This window comes from Apteryx mantelli, chromosome 23 (genome assembly GCF_036417845.1).
Source record: "Apteryx mantelli isolate bAptMan1 chromosome 23, bAptMan1.hap1, whole genome shotgun sequence".
Classification (NCBI taxonomy): Eukaryota; Metazoa; Chordata; class Aves; order Apterygiformes; family Apterygidae; genus Apteryx; species Apteryx mantelli.
In genome coordinates, this window is record NC_090000.1 from 191,829 (window position 1) to 213,616 (window position 21,788).

Below are 21,788 nucleotides of genomic sequence, written 5' to 3' on the forward strand. Positions count from 1 at the left end.
GAGGGGCTTGTGGTTACTGCCCAGGCAAGCAGGAGACCTGAGCTCTAAACTCAGCTCCAGCTGCATGATCTGGTCTACACTCTTACCCTACATGCAGCGGTGCCGGTCCCAATTGCCACAGATCAGTGCCTTAGAATGCACCCATGGGTGCCTCAGTTCCCTTCACTGGTAACACAGGAAGCCTTGGCCCTCCTTGCCACACAGGCCTAGCCCCCAACCTAAACTGCTTGCTGCCAGCCCTGCTAGTCTCCAAGAGCCCCAGCCTCACCCTCATACTGGCCCTGCAGCTCCCATCTCTATGCCACATCCCTCACAGACATTCAGACGACTTCACCAACTCCTTCACAAACACCCACCGAGCCACTTCAGAGTCTCAGGCCCAGCAGAGCAGCTACTCAGCTTCCCTGCTACTGCTCCTTCCCCAGCACCTGGCACAGGCACGGACCACAGCCTCGTTAAATGAATGAAGGGGCCCAGAACCCAACACCGTCAAACCGGGTGCTGAGCAATATCCTACTGCAACCCTGTGCGATCTCCAAGCTGACAGGGGAGTTCTGGCTGTGCCTTTGCACCCCTCCAACACAAAGACTGTCAGAGTCAAGAAAGGTCGATCCACCTCCCTCCACCCAAAGCGTGGTGTCTTCTTGTCTAAATCCCTTTGAATTGCGTTCACATCTTTCTGATCCAGGGACAGAACAGAAAATTTCCCCACTGGCTTCATTTATTCCATCTTTCCAAGCTCTTATTTTCATGTCCCACCTGCAGTCCTTCCAGCTCCTTCTTCCAAACCTGCCTTTACAGTCAGAGCTACTGAATCCTCTTTCATCCTCTACCTTCGCTTTTGACTAATCCACATAGCTCTCCTTCTGGGCTTTCCCAGAGAACACAGACCAGCATTGCCTTCATGCTCCCAGATGCTGCTTCACCAGTTTCAGGAGAAAGGAGTTTGTAATGCCCCCCTGTACCCTCTTCATTAAATTCTTTCAGTCCACCCCTCCTCAGCCCTTCTATTCTCATCTTCAGAGAAGCTCTGACACTAGAAGCACAAATCTTGCAGCCAAAGGATCTCAGTGACTCGTGCATTAGGGAACTGGCTGTGGTAAAGACTGACTTTCAGGCTAGCTCCACACTTTCTGGTGCCAAGCAGATGTCCACAGAATATCCACACCAGCTAGAATCTACCTCCCGCTGCTGGTCACATACAGGAACCTAGTGCAGCGACAGTGAGAGACTGAAACCACAGAAACGCCACTTTGCAGGGTGCTTCCTGCTGCCAGGATGGCAGAACTACCAAGTCTAGGGGTTACTGTCAAGGGGGAGAAAGCCACAGCCCTACTTTCTGCATCCGAGGAGTAAATCTTCCCACCACTTAGCCACAGCAGCGAGAAACAAATTTTCCTTCTCCCAGAAGGGGCCAGATGAATACCTGGAACAATGAACTTTGCCCTTCGCAGCTGCACAGGACAGACCTGAGTCAGACATCAGACCAAAGCTCTGGCACCAGGGCTGCAGTCCACAGATGACCTTGCTGCATCTGCTCCAGTCAAGCGACTGAGCTCTTTGCCCCAGACTCTGTGCATGTCTCAAGCCCCAGGCTCTAGCTGGAGACCTGCCAAGGAGAGGGCTGCCTGTCTGAATCACAAGCTAGAATGGGGCAAGCATCACCTTTAAGCCTTTCCCCTCTGTCAGGCACCCTGAGTTTTTCAGCTACAATCTTGTGAGACGGAAGGCTGCTTGGAACTTAGCCAGCACCAGGGAAACCACTATTTCAAGGTCCTGCGAAGGAGCCTGTAAGAGCAGAACGGAGCTTTGCTTGGGTGTGTGTGGCAGGGGGTGATGCAAAGAGCAGGCCATTTACTGGGAAGCTGCTGCCGCCTGCCAGGAGGCGGTGGGGGAGGAGGCAGCAGATGTCCGCAGACAGCATTTGCTGAGAGCCTGCAGCGCTCCAGCCCTGCGAGGGGAGGAAGGCGGCGGCTGGTGCCACTGCTGCTGCATTGTAATTGAACAGGACAAACATGACAGCGTCTGCTGAGAAAGCTTACGCTGCCTTTCCCTCCAATAACCGTTACATCTGAGATGGGAAGCAGGAGTCCCAGGACCCTGATGCAGTGTCTGAGAAAGACCTCAGGATGCCAGTCAGGAGAACACAAACCCAAGAAGGAAAAGCCCCCCCAGTGAAAACTGCAAGCCCCTTCCCTGCGAAGCAGGGGCAGCTGTAAACCCAGAACAGCCGAGTGCAGCTGCAGGCCTCCGCCCCAGGGCTGAGTCTGGCTATGAGGAAGGTAGCGTGCTACAGTCCGAGAGCTCCCTTTATTCCCTGGCTCCCAGCATACATGACAGGCAGCTGCTAAAAGCCAGAGTCCAGGGAGAAGAGGGGAGGTTGCACAGCAGGTTCCTAGCAGAAACAGGAACAGACCCCAGGAGCTCTGGCTACCAGCCTCCTCCTCCAGGCACTAGCCCCCTCTCTGTCCTCTCCCAGAGCTGGGAGGAGAACCCAGGTGTCCTGGCTCACAGCCTCTTCCTCTAATCAGCAGAGCATTTCAGTTTCTGGCAGGGAACGCTCACATTTGCAACTCCCTAGTTCAGAGTGAGGGTCTGTGCTTCCCCTTCGCTTTTCAAACAGACGATACAGAACACAACAACCAGCACTGTGGCGGGCAGCCAGCAAGCCCAGACCCAGCAGCACTGCTTTCTTTGCAAACGTGAGGTGTCAGCTGGGCTCTAAGGCAACCCACGTGGTTCGAGTTTCCTGTCTCTGGGTAAAGGTTTGCTTCCTCCCCACAGTACTGAGGCCAACCAGGGGAATTCTGCCTTCAGGAACTACCCAGTAACACAGACTGCCTAGGACCATGCTCTTCCCACAGATTTTTTTCTGCATCTGGGAGGCAGTGTGCCAAGCAGAGCGTCAGTCTGGAAAGGTGCAGCGGCGGGGGGGCAACACCTTAGAGAATTTGCTCTGGGGCACTGGGATGCCTGTGAGCAAGGGAAGGTCCTGAGCAAGCCACGTTCCTATCAGGCAACAGTACTGACCATCACGAGGGTGGATGCATCTCTCGCTGCCTAGATTGTTCAAAAGGCTCTTAGAGCTCCCAAAAAAATCAGTGCTTCTCCATTTTGGATGGAAAGGAACGGAGGTAAGCCAGAGGGGTCTTTGGCTCATTAAGTGAGCCTCAGGCTTGTTGTTCAGGCCAAATCAAGCAGTTCCTGGTCTCCTCCTACAGCACACTGAGACACAGTCTGGCACTTGGGTCCACTTGAGCCCTCTTAAAAAAAAATTTAATTGATATGCAAATCAGATGAGGCAGCAGATTAGTCTACTGGCCAGGGGCAACATACAGATTCCCTGCTGTTTCAAGTTACAGTCACAGCTTCCCCACACCTCTCCCTTCCCATGCCCAGGGTCATCTGTTAGCGACTGTTCTCAAGAGCAGAGAGGTTCCCCTTGATGCACACTTTGCCTGCAAAAGGAATTTTGGATGGCACTAGTCCTTCTTCAGCCATGCTACAGCTCTGCCGTGCTCCCTCCCCGACCACCAGTACATTAGGTCTGGCAGAAGCATTATGGGACTCTTACTCCAAGTTGAGCCATTTGCCCGCGATCTGAGTTTGAGTCTACTAAGACAACACAGCTGCACTTTTCCAGCTACATTGCAAACAGCAACCACAGCCCCAGCCATCGCACCACCACCAGCCAGGGACAGCCACGGATCAAAAACCTAAACAGTGGCCATTCAACAGGCTCAGAATCAGGTCTTGGAAGAATGGCAGTGCCATTGCTCCTGCACATGCTCACCTCTCCTATCCCCTTCCAGCCAGCTAACCATCAACTTCAGCTATGCTCTTCTGCAATCTTGTTTCAACCTGAGGTTGGGCAAAGCAATTAACCTCTCCCATCTGTTTGCAGCAAGATGAATACAAATCTTAGCACCATCCAGGCAGGGATCAACAGTCCTGAGGGATGCAAACATTGTTCCCTTTCACGGAAAGGGAAACCATCGAACAGAGAAGGCTCTGGGCAAGGCACTCCTACTGTCAGCCTAAGAACTAGAAAATCCTAACATGGCTGGTTTAAATCAGTAATTTTAAAGCTATGGACTGTGGACCTTCAGGGGACTGTAGGCTACTTCTAAGAGGTCTGTGAAAAGTAATTAAGAAAGGCAGCCTATTACTACAATAGCCTTACACTTGTTGTATAGGGGTCTGTACCAGTACCAGAAAAATATTAGGAGCACTTACATCAAGGGAAAAAAGTCTACAACCTATTGATTTAATTAATATATTTAAACTAAACTGTGGCTTTGTGAAACAACTTTGGATTAAAAAGCGTAATAAGCTAAATGATAAACATTTGCCACAAGTGGCAAAGTCTCTTTGAATAAACTGAAACTACTACATGCAATGGGGAGCAGCTGCTGAAAGTTTAGATCCTAACCCTGCAAACACTGAGGCAGACAAATCACCCTTTTCACTAAAATTACACATGTACCTGCAAAATCAAGGCTAAAAATATATTCTTATTGAAATATTTCTAAGTGGCAGGACACTTTTTTGCTGAAGTTCTGCTTCAAGCAAAGTTAGTCCTTTATTATCAACAGAAAGTTTAGAACTTCAGTTCATAAAACAGTGACTTTCAGTGAGCAAAAACGGGAGGGGGTGAGGGTTGTTTGTTTAACATAGCCTCCAAAGCACAGATTCAAACACTGAATAATGTGTGTGTTTTGTTTTTTTTTAAACAGCCTAAGAGAGTTAGGAGCAAAATTTGCACTGAATTCTCCTACTGTACCCTCCAATGCAGGTGGGCTATCTAGACAGAGCATTACAGTACTACTGATCTGTGGAAATGTTATGGAATGAAAGGTGCTACTGACTGGAAATACAGCCCTGCCCATGCACTTATCAGTTCTGCGTTTCAGTTTGTACTGTTCTCACAGCAAAGATGACAAACAGCGCTCTGGACTTTTCTTTTGCAGGGTAAAGTGAAGGTGCAATGTGACACTTTGTAAAAGATTCTCCATTGATGATTAGGAAACTAACTAAAGAAAGAGTACAAAAACATCCACTTCAGCAATTCTAAAACAGATACACACAGATGGCATCACAGAAATAAAAAATAATTAAAAAGCATTTAACTATTTTTGGAATACTTTGCAATTACTTTTCCCAACATGATTTTTAACCTTTGTAAAGTCTTGTTCCTTGGCCCCAGGACCTACTGACACTGCAGGGCACAGGTGTAGCCATCCCACTGGGCACACTGAGCTACGGCAGATGCAGCTGGATCACACTCTAGAGGAAAGCTCCCAAGAGTCATGCAGTGCCTGCATCCCCAAGGCCAGCTCCGAAGAAGGGTTCTGGACTTCATGTGAGCACCTCTGTTCACATGCTGGCTGGCAGAAGCACAAGCGGCACAGCAAACAAAGTGCATTTGAAAGAAATCAAGGAGTCTGGCTCCTTGCTGCAAGTCCCGTAATAGCTGAGGCCAGCAGCATATTTTGTTCTCAAATGAATCTCCCCCAGGAAGTTGTTTAAAGGATGTTTAATCCTGGCCTAAATGTTTCAAAACTGGGGTGAGAAAAGGACTGGATACACAGCTGAAAGACTTTTCCAGGCTCCCCAGACTGCTGCAGACAGAAATCTCTCCATGAGAATCAAGTTACAGATCAGTGGTGACCATTGGTCCCTAGCCAGTGAAACAGAGCAAAATCTTCAGCAGCCAGCCAGGCTAGTCCTGCACACCTCCAAAAACAGCAGCAAAGGGAGTTGTAGTGCAAACCACTTGGAGGAGGCGACAACAGCTCCCCAGTGCTCCTACTGCTTCCATACAGGGCAGTGCCAGAGCACCAGGCTAGGCGGGCAGATGGGTCTCATGGTGACCCAGCAGCATTAGCATTTGCCAGCATTGCCTGCTGACATCCTACAAGCTCCGGGAAATGTGGATTACCCAGCAGTGTCCCACCAGCCTGACTTCACTACTGGTCACCTACTATATCTGCCACAGGACACACTTTAACTGCTTGCAAGTCACCTACATACTGGCACCCAACTGTTACAGCCTATCCCACTCTCTCTTGTCCAAAGCCCAGCACCTCTGTGTGCTGTGGTCAGGGGAATCCTGCAACCAGAAAGATCACGACTCTGAAAGGTCTAGAAACCTTTCAGTGGAAAGGTTTTTCTTCTGCCTTTCAGCTTTTGAGAAGCCAAATCACCAAGACAGCACTTCCCCAAGAGCATGAGAGCCGGAAGAGCATGCACCAGAAGGGACAATATGCATGCCCGCATGTGCAGGCTGTTTCCCCTCACCACTCCCAACCACTCATACACAAATGCACATACCCTAATCCTGCATACTGCTGCAGGCACTTACACACTGCTTCATGGCAGCTTCGCACACATTGCAAAGCCAAGTCACTCTCTTCCACTCATCACTGAGCTTAGTTTTCAGTTCCTCACTATTAGCCCCTTCAACTCTGGATAAGAAGCCACTCAGCACAGGCCAAGCATGGCTGCAGCAAACAGCATTATGACTTTGGACCTCAGCGCAGTCCCCATAGGGCTCAAGAACTAGTTGGGATTCAGAAGCTCAAGTTCCAGAACATTTGAGTTTGAGTGGAGCTGTAAGCGCCCTGAGAATTGCAAGCCAGGCCATGCTAACACCACCGTCAGACCACAATCAGCAGAAAGGCAAGCATGTTGGTGAAAGAACCTGCCCTGCCCAGATAAACAAATGGCAGACCACCAGATCTGAGAGGAGACCCAGTGCCTCATCTCCATGAGAAAATGCTGGGATAGCTACATTCATACATCCTAGCAGCAGAGCAGAGGAGCTTGGCCTCCATCGTCAAATAAATTTTCAGCTTCTGCCTGTGAGTCCTGAGAAAGAAAATGGGACCTATAACTCATTTTCCAGTTGGAGGAGGGGACACAGCCCCAGTGAGGTGCTTTCTCCTGCCCAATGCAGCAGAGAGCAGAGGATGAGTGGAGTGCCAAAGAAAAGGGAGAGGAGGGCACAGTTCTTGTGCCCACATCCCACTCTTAAGGCTGCCAGGCCTGCATAGGCTGCCAAATCAAATAGGTGTCCAGAGCCACAGTCCTGACAGAAGTAACAGGCTAAGCCCTCAAAGCAGGACTGGCGCAAGGCTCCATCTACCCAGGGCGATCACTGCCCACATCTGATGCTCATCCACTCTGACTGGCAGCAGCTGATGCCTACAGATTACACAGAAACCTCAATCCCTCCTACTGGAGAAGGACCATAACTCCCCAAGCAGCTGCAGTTTTATATATTCTAACTAACACCCCCATCTCTGTCCCCACCGATGCCTCCTGACCATTAGAAAGGAATTGGAGACACTGCGAGCACATAGAAGGTGCACCCAGCCCCACAGCAGGTACCAGGCAGCCAAGGTAAGAACCTAATCCACAGCCCAGGACACAGGCCAAGCCCCTGCACCATAAGCACATGACGGCTGAAAAGGCCTCAAAGACCACAGCCAAATCTTCACCTGTAAGGTTAACACTGACCATATACTTGGACTGTAAGGTTCTGCCGATTTGAACATTATGATTTGCTTACGCTCTCCCCTTTCAGAGGCTGGACAGAAAATCACCTTTGCTGGGAGTCATGGAGAAGACTCACAAAGGGAGCGAAACCAAAAAGCAGTGGCATTAGGGGAATGTGGCCTAGTTATGGGCCCATGAGGATCTGTCGGGAGGACGGCAAGAACCTGCATCCCTGGTCAGCCTGTAACCCAAACGTCTGTCCAAAAGGAGGCATTTGTCAGGACTTCAGCAACATGATCAGTGGGCTCTGGTGAAGGAAACCATACAAATACAAGAGCAGAACTTCAGCACCTCACTGAGAGGGAGTTAATCCAGAACTCAGGGGAGAGGAGCAAGGGCTCCTGGTTCCCTTCTCAGCATTACCTTATTGAGTGAAGGCAGGCAAGTCACAGCACACATCTGTGCCCCAGTTTCTCCTAGTGTAACATGGTTCCTCAGCTAAAGAGGTGAATTACATAGGACTCTGCCCCTTCTGAATCAAACTTGCTCGCAGCACCTGCATTCCTACATCCCTGTTTCCACCAGGACAGTGCCTGGGCACTCTGCCATTCCTGTCTTCTGGGACAGGGAGACAACTGATCCAGCTAGGTCCTGCCTCCCTGCTGTTCTTCACGTGAGGCCTTGTGGACTGACATCTGCACATCTATGTGCAAGGGCCTCTGCCTGCTACCACAGTAGAAATAACATTTGCATTCAGAAAAACATAATTAGCAAAGATTAAACAGCCAGTAACTATGCCGGCAGCTGAGAGGAAAGACACAGCCCACCACATCCTTGCAGAAGGGGCAGTCACACATGCTGGCACAACAGCTGGTACAGATTTGCCCTCCCAGGTCACAGCACCCCAGTCTGGCCCCCATGCACTCCCTGACAGCAAAATGCTTTAGCCAGAGCTGGAAGGGCAGGAAACAGCAGCTGGCACGCAGCAACAGACACTGGCTTCTGCCTGCATCAAGTCTGGCAAGAGCAGAACTGCTGGGGCTGTCCCCGCTAGCCACCCCCCACAAGGAGCCCGCAGCCAGGGCGTGGAAAGACTGGGTGTTTCAGAGAGACCTGGCCCTGCTCCATTACCATTCACACTCTTGCCTCCCTAGGGCCTGCCATTTCTTTCTGCTGTTTCCCCAAGCTCACAAGGCACCCTCCAAGAGCCCTGCAGGTCTCACCCCACACTGCGCACAGCGAGGGAAGGGAGGGACCAAGACGGTTTCGCCCTGTCTCACACCAATCACTCGAAAGCATACTGGGGGCGGGGGGGGAGAGCAGCCATCACAGTATACAAAATCCTTCCTGTCTTCTCTTCCAAACCCATCGCACCCCCACTCAGTTGGGACCCCCTCATAAAAATAAGAAGAGACAGGCCTTTCCTGGCATTTCCTTTTTCTGAAAAGGCTGTAAAATTTTCCAAGCATAGCCAGAGCCAGAGCAAAGTTTGTCAGGAGCTCAGCTCATTAGGCGGCTGCTCAAGGAGCCCCGCGGGAGGCGCAGGCTGCATAATTCAAAACAGCTTGGACCCTGGAAAAGAAAATAGAAACCAGGCACCAGGAACGAGGGGGGCAGCTCACAGCTCCAAGCGTAACCCCTGCTCTGGGAGCGCCCCATCCGCAGGGCTCTGAAGGAGCCTTGGCCCCAGCAGAGGTGCTGTGGCCAGCCCAAGAGGAGCTGGCACAAGGCAAAGGAAATTCCAAGCCTGTTGCTTCTGGCAGCCACGCCAGGCCCTGGCTAGGACCTCGGCAACCTGGAAACCAGCTACTCAGCAATTTTCTTGCCATCCAAAGGGTTTGCTCTGAACCACAGTTTCACTCCCCCTCCACCCCCCACCCTGCCTTGCAGCCCAAGAGGCAGAGAACACTAGAGGCAAAAATCATTTGTTCAAAAGCAGTTGTGACCAAGGTCCCCAAACTGCTCAGTTACAGGACTGCAGTCTGGAGCTGCTGCTGTTGCCCCATTTGCATCTAGGGGCGGGGAGAGCAGAGAAAACTTGCTTGGACCAGCCCTAGGTCTCCCCAGTTCCTTTCGCTCCTTGCCAGAGAAAAGTTCAAACAAGGCTGCACAGACACAGGACACAAGCAGCTTTCAGCCTAGCGCAACTGCTGTGCTTGAGGCTCGGCTGTGGCCGGACCAGCTCTGTGCAGGCCCCTGTCTGGCCTGATCCTCCACTGCAGACCAGTCCTGGAACATGTCCTACCAAGGAAGTGGTGAAAGCTCCAGTGCTGTAGGGGTTTCCACAGTTTTGGCCAGCTTGCTGTCGGGAAGAGTCACCCAGAGATTCATCTCTCGTTTTTAGTTATTGCCCTTTGGAGCTTCCTTACCAAGCAACTCCTCACTGCCCTGAGCCTGCAGACTTCCAGGGCTGTGGGAGACCTACAGCATGGCTACTCAGGACCCTTGCAACCCAATTTTATAACTCAGCATCCTCTACTGATTGCAGCCTCATACTGTGTCTTTTCTAAGAAGCCAGTAGCCCAGCATAGCACAACACACAGCAGTATGAAGCAACAGTCACTTCACCCACTGCTGAAATGCAGTCACCTCTGAAGCCAAGCATGACAACTGTTCACTGGTACACAGCTATTCAGTAGATTTTTTTTTTCCCTCTCCACAAAGAGCATATTAAGAAAATATTTTCTGTTAAGGAAGACTGAAACACTTCATGGAGTCCTTACCTACAGAACACGCCAACTGATGCACATCAGATGAGACAGTTATCGAGCCCTGGGTGTTAAGTCAAGGAAGACTCTCCGTCAAGCTGACTTTAGAAAAGGACACATCACAACCAAGAGAAACAACTTCTGTTAACTTAAACCCTTAAAAGAGACCTCGATGGGGCTGTTGAGATTTAAGCCCAGCAGAGCAGAGAGCAATGTAACTGAGGGATGTTCCCCAGCAGTCTAGGGAACATTCCACTGGCAGGTTAATGGGTGGCGAGATTGCACAGCCTCTGCTTGGGTAGCAGCAGCTCTACAGATAAAGTAGACCAACTGCTAGAGCTGTGGGTTCAAGCCTTGCACCAAATGCAAATTCAAGACTGAGCCCTAAGCAGGCCCAGGCCTGCTGGCCTGCTCACCCCCAAACCTCAACGTCCAAGGAGAGAGTGGGGCTCCACTGCCTCCTCCAAACAAGGGTATGGCATCATAAGAAGAGGAGAATGACATTTCTCTGCAGAGTGCGCATAGGATGAGGACACACATCACGGGCTTGTTTCCTCAGTCACGTGTACAGCAGATATAATGCGAAGGCCAAGCAGATACCATTTGAAAGCCATGCAAATGTTAGCCCCTATGGTTACGTGGAGCCCATGATGCACAACAGGTGAGGCCTAGCCACACACAGACGCTTCTCCGAATGGTATCGCACAGAGATGAGAGCAGGATAGAAGGTTCACAGATGATTTCAAAGGACATTAACCAGTATCTGTACACTGAACCCACAAGACCTCACCCCCAGGTGTGGGAGACTGCGAGGTCTCTCTCTCTCTCTCTCATGTGAGCAAGTCAAAGAAAGGCAGCAAGACTCTGCTTGTAAACACTCATGTTCCCACTCACAGTGCACAGGCCACCTAGGTAGCAGCAGGGCAAGCTCATCACGTACCAGTCCTGCCAGCAGTCCTTCCCTGCTGCTGCTCACACCAAAGACTCATTTCCTGTCCTCACCAGAGCATCCTGATCCCTAAGTCACAAAAGCCATGTCCTTGTTCACTCTACAAAAGACATGGCAGTACCTTCATGGAACATGGTTCTCCTTGGAGAACCACAGGTTCTATTCACTAGCCAAGAATACAATTTGTGACTTCTGCTGTAACCATGCCAGTAACAGCTTTCTATATCACAGTTCTCTCAGCTGGTCAAATCCTCGAGACTGGAGGTTAAACACTTTGGGACTGGAAAGCTCACAAAAGCACCAAGCACCTAGGATACTTCACAAGGGAAGCTACTGATCTCAAGCTTCTCAGGGGACTGAAAAAGCCCACTTTTGCCTCAGCTCAAACAGGAGGCTGAGGCATCTAAGATGGAGTAGAACAACAAGAAAGAATCAGGAATCCTGGCTCCTAGCCCTAGCTCTGCCCCATATTCACTTCCTGTCTTTCGTGAAGTCATTTCCTGTCACTTTTCCTCTCAATCTGTATTTTCAAGGAGGTGAAAAACACAAGTCCTTGCTTCTGTAGAATGCTAGAAACCTCCTCTGGATTGTGACAGTGCAGAACATTGCTACTGCCAGAGGCTGGAAGACGCACAACACGCGCAGAGCCATACCGCTCACACAAACCCCAGCAGAGCCTGGCATTTCCTGTGCTTACATTTCAAGAAGCACAGAGTCTGTAAACAGTCGGGGCTGTGGAGCATCTTTTACACAAACCATATCCTGGCTTGTTCCTCTCCTTGGTCACTGCATTAAGAAGCAGAACAAGGAAAAAGAAAGCTTCTCAGCTGAACTGTAACAGAAAGAGCAGTGCAACTGTACACAGCACTGCTCTGGACAACACACATACAAGGAGGCGGCCCTCAAACCAGTAGTAGCAAGGATGAGGGAAAATACAGCAAGGAGAGAAGCAGGATCAAAAAAACCCCAGCCAGCAACCCGAAGAGGCCGGAAGCAGCAGAGGTGTCCAAGCTGCCTAAGGGGCTTCAGCCCTCCAGCTCTTTAGCAGATCAGTCCTGTGGCCCCCCACATACTTTAGGGCCAGGGAAGACTAGTAGGCAGAGACAAGAACAAGGAGCACTCTGTGGTTTTGCTTGGTATTTCAGGACATCTCTCACACAGGAGGAGCTCTGCTTTGCTTTCCAAGTCTCACCCTCTCTGGCACAGATCACCAACTTGGCTTCTGGCCCAGAACTTGGCTCCAGTAGAACTCCTCACCAAACTGGGAGACGCCCCACCTCTGGGCACAGCACACAGACCCGTCCTAAAGCCATCTTGGGACTATTACCCCTAGCACCTAGAGGCTCCCAATCAGGCCATAGCTGGGATTCATTGTCTTGAATTACAACTAAAACTTGGGCTCGAACTCCTACTCTTGGAGGAAGCAAAGCCCAGCAACAAGAGTGCAGGTTCTCTGTCCTGTGCAGGAGCTATGGAATTCCTGGAGGCAGTGAGATTTAGCAGTTGGAGAAGGAATCTTGCTTTCTGCTCCTTCACCAAAGCAGAATAGGTCACTCAATGTGAAAGGTGAAGCCTGCTGCTTCCACCTGCAGGGACCTGGGAAGATGAAAGTTTGTGAAGCACATGAGGTAAAGTGGTACTGTAATTCAATCTATTATCCTTTAAGCAGACCCCTGAAAAAACAGACTTTCTTCTTGGAAGATAAAGTGCAGAACAAAAATTTTCATCAGAAAACCTGGACTTCTCAGTCTCTGGAAGGGCAGAGACCATGTGGTTCCCCTGTATAGCCAGGGCCAGTGCGTTCACCTCTTGGAAAGGGACTGAAAGAAAAGGACAAGTCAAAACAAGGGCCAAGAGCAGGCAAAGCACACAGTATCCCAATGCCTCCACAGTGATTCTGCTGAAACCAGCAGTGTGACAATCTAGCCACTGCTGCCCAACTCGCCGAGAGGCAGAACTACCTAGCATAGAACAGTCCTGAGCTGATGCAGTTGCAACAGCTTCGGAACTAAAGCTGTCTGTGCCCCATCAGCAGGGAGCGCGGTTGAAGCTGGCACATGACCTGCCTGCATCCGAGGAGCAGAGTCTTCCAGAGATTCCCAGGCATAGCCAGCATGTTGTTTTGCCTACAGTTGTCCTGAAAGATGCAGCATGACAGATAGGGTGGCTCAGATAAAGTCCTTGCCCTCCTATCACTGGCAGTGCAGAGGAGCTGGAAACCACTGCCTGATGCACCCTTCTGGTGGCCCAGAAAGGATGCGGGGATGCAGAGGAGCCATCTGTGCCAGCTGCCCAGATACCAGTAGCTGCTGAAGAACCACCCTCATCTCTCCAGAAAGAGCTGACAGCTGAGCAATTATGAAGCAGGCCTCATTCCCCTTGCTGCACCCAGCCTGGGCACATCCCCACAGTGAGAAGAACAGGCTCCCACTCCACTGTGCACAGTGGTGCACCCGATTATCCTCATGCTGCCTTTCCCAGCAGAGGGTGATGGCTGGCACCAAGACAATCCTGCAGGGTTCAGGGGTTGCATGTCACCAATGGCCTACCCCACAGCAGAAGGACAAGCTGGGAAAGGAGGGCAGCAGCAACCCCCTCCCCATTTTGTTAGTGCTCAGATCTGGTCAGGACAAAGAACATCAGCATCTCTATTTCTAAGGCTCAGCATAAGCTTTGGATAGTTGCGCGGAGGCATCACTGGCATCACATGCCCCCTCTCCTGCCGTACCGGGGACCAGAATGTCCAGGGCACTGACAAGCACAGCCCTGTTTGCCAAGGACGCGGGGAGTGTGCAAGGCTCCTGGCAGCCTGCCCCTCCCTTACGTGGCTCTCCCTTAAATCAAAAGCAGGTGCCAGTGACACTAAGTGCTTCCTCTGTGCTGACTTGTGCAGAGTAGCGCCTCGTGGCGAGTACAAACGTTACTGTGAACTGGTCCCAATTAGAAAAAAATCCATCACTCTCTCCACCTTTGACAAGGAATAGAGTTTCAAAGAACATCAGGTAGGGAAAAAACACAAAACCAACTCCCCATTCCTAGGAACTGCCTGGTGCCAAGCAGATGACCTGGAACATGCGTTACAGAAGGAAGAAGGGTGCCTCTGATCTGTGCCACGTGGTTTGGCTAGTGCTGCCTCCCAGGGAGAGGCTGAGGAAGGGCAAGAAACAGCAACACAGAATCTGTCTCTGCCATTCTCTGGTAATAATTCCTGGGTGTGTTCTACTCGGAGCCTTCCAGGGCAGCGCTCATCGAATCGGAGGAGAAATTGGAGGACCAAAGACCAGCCTACTGGAGGGTAGCAGACAGCTTCACAACAGAACTCAGGAAGAACCAAGGAATCTTGTTTTTACCACCTTTATCTCCCTCCCCCAATCTCAGAATTGATGAAAATGCAGAACCGAGAAGCGAAGAAACCGTAATGCCTCCATTACATACATTTTGAACACCAAAATGAACCTCTCAGGATAATTATAACCTTCTGGGGATCAACAGACTACACAAAGTCTGTATCCAAAGCTCCCGCACCCACTGGAAACAACAAACAACCACATGTGAGATCAACAGAATATGTATTTGCCAGTCAACATCTTCCTAGGAGGAAAGAAACTCAGTCCAGCAGAGCTGAGCGACACTGAGGCCTGACCTGTATTAGATTTTGATTTGCCAGAGGAGTCATGCTGGCAATCCTCTCCTAGCACTTTGCTGATGCAGCTTAAATAACACTGACAAAATATTGCTGTATCTGTATATCTTATCTCTGTGATATCTATATCTTTCCATACATCTATGCATCAAGGTTTCTGTTAAAAACACCACAAAAAGTTACAAAGCTAGCATAACGCTCCCATTCTTCCCCTCTTTCAGGGCTGGATAGAGACACTGGCATGACTCTGGGTCTTTGCCAGAAGAGCAACAGCATAGGGAAAATAACATTTGTGGGGCAAATTCTAGGCTTCTGTTCAACTAAGGCTGTGGGCGAACTGCCAGTGTCTCTGGGAAGACAACACAACAGAAAGGACCAACTTATTCCATTATGGCTTTGGAATGGAAGGAGTAGATGAACAGAAGAGCACAGCCTCCCTGACGTGCTTCTTGCTATCCCATGGAATTCAAAGGTGGAGAGAGTAGAAGAAAAGCCCTATTAGATGGAGTTTGGAGAGCAGCAGCTGAGACAGCAAGACGCTTGAAAGACTAAATCAATAGTAAAGAGACTTGTAGGTGAGACAGACCTGTGCTGCATTCTCAGAAAGGAACAGCAAGTTTCCGCCAAGTACACTTTTCCATAGCACACCCACGAAAAGGGGTGCTTGGGAGATCCAACAGTCAAGATATTTAAAACTGGATAGAGCCCTAAGGCATTAACCGCTGGAAGCTAACTTATGGCATCTCCAGGAGATGACTAGACTCTAATAGCTTAAAACCTATCTTAACAGTTGAAATACACAACTAATCCCAACAAGAACACATCCGGACCAGAAAACGGACACAGACACATACTGCAGCACTCTAATAGCTAAAGCTTCATTCTTGCCACCAGCTGAGCCTGATGCAATCACCTAAGACAGCACAGAGAGGCAGATGTCATGACACCAACGCTGAACCAGAAAGCATATGGAAAAGAGATCGGGCACAGAAAACGATCCCAGGATCATCTTTTACTTGGAACTCTGCAACCAACTGAAGACGACAAGGGTAAACCATGAAGAGAGTACCACCTCCACAGCAATAAAAAACTGCCAGCTGTTTGGACACAGCTGATGCTCCCTGAGGAGGGAGCCAAGAGCCTCCTGTCCAGCTAATGTGCCCTTTCACACCCCTTCACACAGCAAGCGCTGCCTGGAGGAAAAGAACTCACAGCATTTCAGTAGGAAAGAACATCAAAGAAGGGACAGAAAAGCAAAGTTTTTTCCCCAGAACAGCAGGTATGGAGGAAGTCATGCCAGCTAGGTTGAAGAGTCAATAGAAAAGTCAAAGACTGAATTGAACTTAGACCTTAGAGATTCCAAGCCAACACAAGCAAGGTGTGCAGCCCTATGGACTTGAGTTAGCCTAGAGTTGCACTAAAGGTTAACTCCAGTGCGTCCTAGGCAGCTGGCAGCACAGCCCAGTGAGCTCAGTAGTTCCAGATCTTTGATGGCCAAGTCACTTCAAGTAGCAGACTCCAGTTTGTCCCCTCTGTAACACAGTGGCAAAAGAGCCATGTCCCAGTAACAACAGAGCAAGGAGTAAAAGGTAGAGGGCCTCAAAACACAAAACAATTATTTTTCTTTCTTCAACAGAGCAAAATCTGTGGTTTTAAGTTTGTGAGCGAGCTTTCATTTGGCTGATGCTAGTTTTTGGCAGGGGTCTGGAGGGAGGAAAAAAACTTAAAACTTTCAGGAGGAGAGAGATATAGTGGCACCTACAACATTATCATGCAGAAAATACTGAGCACAAGAAGATGGGTTTCCCAGGTATTGAAGATACAAGTCAGGATGGTGGGGAGGAAAAGATCACACTATCTGCACAGCTGAAATAGCACAATACATGTTAAAAGACAAAAGAAAAATTTGATAGCGATTAGGGTATGGATACTCTGGAAAAAAATCCCCACTGGGATTGACAATCATTGTAGAAAAAGCACACAGAAAGAGCATCTTTCTACCAGGGACAAAGAGAGAATCATACAACAACATGCACTTTGCGATTTTTGTATTAGTACCAACCATAGTTGTATTATACAGCTGGTGTTATCATAGGCATAGGAGTCAAAGGAGTTCTTGCCTCAGTATTGACATAGACTTGCCACGTGATCTTGGGCAAATCACTTCCTCTGTGACTCAGTTTTCTTATCCCTCCTGCTGCGAAAGTAGCAAAACAATGCATACACCCCTTTGCAGAGACCTGGCAACTGACAGATAGAACGAGCTGCACGTCGTTGCTGCGTGCCTGGCATGAAACAGCATTTGGACAGGATGAAGAGTAGTAGCTGTGTGCACAGGAGACCAGGCTCCACAGGTCAAGAGCGGACAGCTAAATCTCGTCGCACTGTTCCGTAGGGAAGCACCACCATCTAAGGTGTGCAGTTGTCATTTGTGCCACACTGTCAGTAACCTTTTGCCTCACACACTCAGGACACAACCGTATGACACCACAGCCCTACACCCTGTCAAATAGCATTGCCCCCAAGGCGTGCAGACACTGCATACAACAACACAACAGCCTGCCCTGTCATGTAGCATTACTTATGTGTTCAGATATGCATCCTTCTCACATTTCTACTCCAGCAAGTGGTTGCTAGCAGAGCAGAGCTAGGACAAGCACACCACCTGCTAGAGACATTTCCCTAACACAACACAGTGAAGGGCTTGTTAACATTGCTTAGTTTCTGTGCGCAGCTCAAGCAAAAGGAAAGAACATATGTATGGCATTTTCCCCCTTTGTTCAAACTGACTGAATACCTGATTCACCTCAAGACAGAAGAGAAGCAGGTCTACTAGGACACCCTGAGAAAGAGAGAAGAGCTCTTCCCTGGATGAGCCCTCTTCTAGGATGGGCTCAAAGAGGAGCATTTTTTTCAACCCCACGTGAAATGCAATGACTCCACATAAGGGGAACCCTAATTCCAATCCTCCCCAGGGCTTTAACACAACTGGATATCTCACAAAATCCACAGCAGCCCAGGTAGAATTGAGCACAGCACAAACCAGCTCCTCACACCTAGAGCAGAGCCTCAATTCAAGATCTTTGGTCCTCATGGAATTAACCAGCAGTAGCAGTAACAGAGTAAAAGGACTCCCAAAAAGCAGTCTCCAAAACATAAAAACAAAGTGGGAAGGGCCAAACAGACTAGAGGTGGTGTCCAGGACATGCCCAAAAGAAGAAGGAGTGTTGACAACAAATCCCTGGCCCACATCTCCAGTCAGCAACTCTTCACAGATCAGACTGTACATGGCAATAGAGGGCTGAATCCCCTGCACCACTGCTCAAGAGCTGCAGGCTGAGCAGCAGACACAGAAAGCACAGATCTACGTGGGAAACACCACCTGATCTACGAGATTGATCTGAGGCCAGTGTCCTTTTCCACCAGAAGTTCTTGTCACCTCTGTCTAGGAACGCATCAATGCTGCTACCTCCACCCACAAAACCAAGCCGCCCCCTGGGAGTTGTAGTAAGACGGCTTACTACTTCTCGGGAAAGCCAGTGCCGGGCTTCCCCATTATCTTATCGCGCTGCATTTTCTGCGGCTGGACCAGGCTTACTGTGCGCTCCGAGGGGCCCGCAGGCTGCCACGATGCCGGAGCACGCACGCCGAGAAGCGAAGCCTCCCGGCCGAGCAGCCAGACGCAGAGACTCGGAGGAAAGACTACGGGTCCCAGAAGCCCCGGCCGGCTGTGCGCGCACTGGCTGCACTTGGATTCAATTCGGGGACTGCTGCCCTGCCACTGGGCGTCCGCGCCGCCCGTCACCCGCCCGCCGCCAGCCAGGCGGGCTGCAAATGACAGCCATAAGCCTGGCTCCGGGCTCGGGGCGACGTACGAGAGGCACGGGCGGGCGCTCGGGGGGGCGCCCGGCGGCACCGGGCGGCCGCGGGCCCCGTGCGCCCCCGCGGAACAACGGGGCGCCGCCGCGCGCGGCTCCCCGGCGGCCGGCCGCGGACACGGGCGCGGACACTCACCTCGGTCGCGGCGCGGCTCAGGGCAGGCCGGCCCGGCCTCCCATGGCGGCGCGGCGCTGCTCCGCGGGCTGCTCAGCACTCGCCGGCGGCGCGGGGCGCTGCGCGGGGGCGGCCATGCAGGCTCGGCTCATGGCTCGGCGGCCCGCCGCAGGGCGCGGGGCGGCGGGCCGTGCCCCCGCCGCTCGCCGCGGGGCTCCGCCGCGGGCTGCCCCTGCCGCTGCCGCTGCCGCTGCGGGGGGCGTGCGGCGAGCGGCGCCTCGCGCCCCGCCGCGCCGCTCCTTTCACTTTCGCTGGCGGCGGCGCCAGCCCGCGCCTGCCGGCGGAGGTCGGCGGCCGGCCGCGGCGAGCAGCAACTTCCCTCCCGGCCCGAAGTTGCGGGCTGCTTCCCCGCGCTGCGGGCGGCCCGGCGCTGCCGCTGGCGCCGGCGCTGGCGGGGGGCTCCGGTGCCGGCGGCCGCTGCAGCCCGGGCGCGGGCGGGGACGCCGTGGCGAGGGGCAAGGCTCTGCGTGCCGAGTGCTCCTTTCTCCGCCGGAGCCTGAATAATCATTTGGAGAAACAGGATCATTCACTTTCCTCCGTGCAAGGAGCCAAGCGCTGCCCTGTCAAAATAAAAGCCCCGCTCGCTCCGCCGCTGATTAACTGCTTCCTAATCTCGGGCTCTCCGCCGGCCTCCCAGCGGCCTGCCGGGGACGAGCACCTTGCGAGGGCGGCGCTGGAGGCGCCCGGCCCCGGCCCCGGAGCGGCCGCCGGGACGGGGCGCGGGTCCCCCGCCCGCCCTCCGCGCAGCGCGGGCCCGGCCGCGCCCGCCGCGCCCCCCCCGCCCCCGGCCGCACCCGCGTCCGAGCCCGGCCGGCTCACGTTTTGGCGGCATAGTTCCCCGCCTTCTACATCTTCACAGAGGCTTTCATTTGGCTCAGGGGCATCGCTAACTCCCAGCACCTTCCCCTGCAAGAAGGAACCGCTCCGAGATGCCCGAGCAGGGATGCGGAGGGCGAGCCAGGCCCAAAGCTGAGCACAGGGAAAGCCTCCAGCCTCAGCTTTGCCAGAGTCCTGCCACTGCAAATATTGCAAGGAAGGGAACAGTGTCATTTTGTAAGGGATGCACACAAAATGGCCTCATTTCTATAAGCAGCCAGCAACAGAGAAACTTCCAGCCAAGCCCTGCACATTGTAGAGCAAGGCAAAGAGCACAGCAAGAAAGAGGGTCACCAGGAGAGGGTTCAGCAAATCACATCCCTGCAACAGGCTCAGCAACTCACTGGACAGAACAGCTACTGTGTCCACAGCAAAGGAGAAGTCGCAGAAATGGAGAGCAGCACTACACACAAAATCAGGGCCTCTTCACTTCAAACCACGCTTGCACAGCATGAATGCTGGAGGAGAGCATGCCCAGAAAGAGCTGGGCACTGCCAGGCACCACAGCAGCGCTGGGCTGGGCTGAGCCAGCCGCTGCAAAGTTAATGGCACAGCCAGGTCGGCCTTCCCATGAGCCACACCTGGCTTCCAGGGTGACCAGCTAAGAGGAAAGAAGCAACAGCCAGCTACGAGGATGAACGGAGATTTCTAACTTAGAGACACAGTGATTGAACTACCAGGTAAGTCAGCAGCTGCCAAGAGAATCCAAGTCCTGGCTGTGGTCAGTTGGGGAAAACAGTACCTGACACCTGATACTCAGTTTAAAGTTGTATGTGACCTCCTAAGTGGAGGTACCTGTCTCCCTGCAAGTGACTATCCAAATACATGTCTGACTATACTGGCAGAAATATTATATATCCAGTTATCCTGCACAAACACCATTACAGATGGGTCTCAGCGCCGCTTGTATACTTCTGTACCTCCAGTGAATACACACACATCCCAGACTTCCCCATAACAGCATCAGTACTTTTGTTACTGGGCATTCCTCTATCACTAAGGCTCGATTTATCAGCTGAAATATTAGCCTGCTCTGATCTATCAGTACACTTCAAATTGCCCTACTCCCTTCTTCAAACAAAACTCTGCAGGCCTCACAGTCAATTGGGCTGACACACCACATACGCTGCTCTTGAACCTTACTTTACTGGGGGGGTTGCACCTGAGCCCCTCTCTGTTGTGCTTCCTACAGCCTATGCACTAGACATACAAGTACATACATGGCTGGCCCCAATATCTGGCAATGGTTGTATGCTACTATCTTTGCCAAAAGTTTTCCACAAACCCCAGAAACTAACATCAAGTACCCCAATATGGAGCTGGCCTTACTCTCCCCCTATGTTACAAAAGCTTTTGGACGTTTACACCAGACCTACCTTTCCAGGACCTGAATGGCATCTTCACCCACCCTTCTAATCAGAATAGAAACAATCCTGAAGGGGGTTTGAGCTGGGATGGTTTGAGCAAGGGAGAGTTTAAGCACTCTCCTCCCTGAGCAAGTCTCTGTAGTCAACTGCACTTGGGGGACAGGGGTATTGTGGGACATGAAGCAGATGAGACCCAAAGAGATGAAGGGGAGTGAGATGATTGTAGCTAGCTGGCTACACACTCAGGTGGAAATAATGTCTATTTCAAATACACAATTTGCTTCAGCTGGGTGGCAAGAATACAGCCCTCCAAGCAGCGTATGGCACAGACCCCAGGAGCTGTAGCCCAACTGGGAGCCTGCTGCTGCTACAGGCGTGATGAATACAGCTGAGAAAGGACACAGCTGGCTTACTGGCTGCCTGTGCTCTTTGCAACACCCTCCCACCCCCCTTTGGAAGCAGAAGGGAGCTGTAGAAATGCACACACATTAGGCTATTAAGCCAGTCCATCCGCTTCTGGATGATGCCAGCAGCATCCTAACCAGGATGTGTCACCTTCCTGTCTGCAATGCACTAACTGTTCAGGGGTGGGCTGGGAAGAGAAGAGAGGGCTGGAGGCAGGGACCACTTGGCAGCATCTTAAAGCATTGCAGAGCTAAAGGGGATCCAGGGACAAGCAATCAATCTCAGCT

The 21,788-nt window shown here is 51.6% G+C and overlaps 1 protein-coding gene across 3 annotated transcripts in view; it reads right to left on the minus strand.

Annotated features, from left to right (window-relative positions):
- Nucleotides 1-18,896, minus strand: part of BCL9L (BCL9 like) — a 64,196-nt gene extending 45,300 nt beyond the window's left edge. For all 3 annotated transcript variants that reach the window (XM_067310144.1, XM_067310143.1, XM_067310142.1), the window contains exon 1: nt 18,815-18,896. The gene's annotated coding sequence lies outside the window, so the exon portion shown is untranslated. The remainder of the gene's footprint in view (nt 1-18,814) is intronic.
- Nucleotides 18,897-21,788: the final 2,892 nt, after the last annotated feature.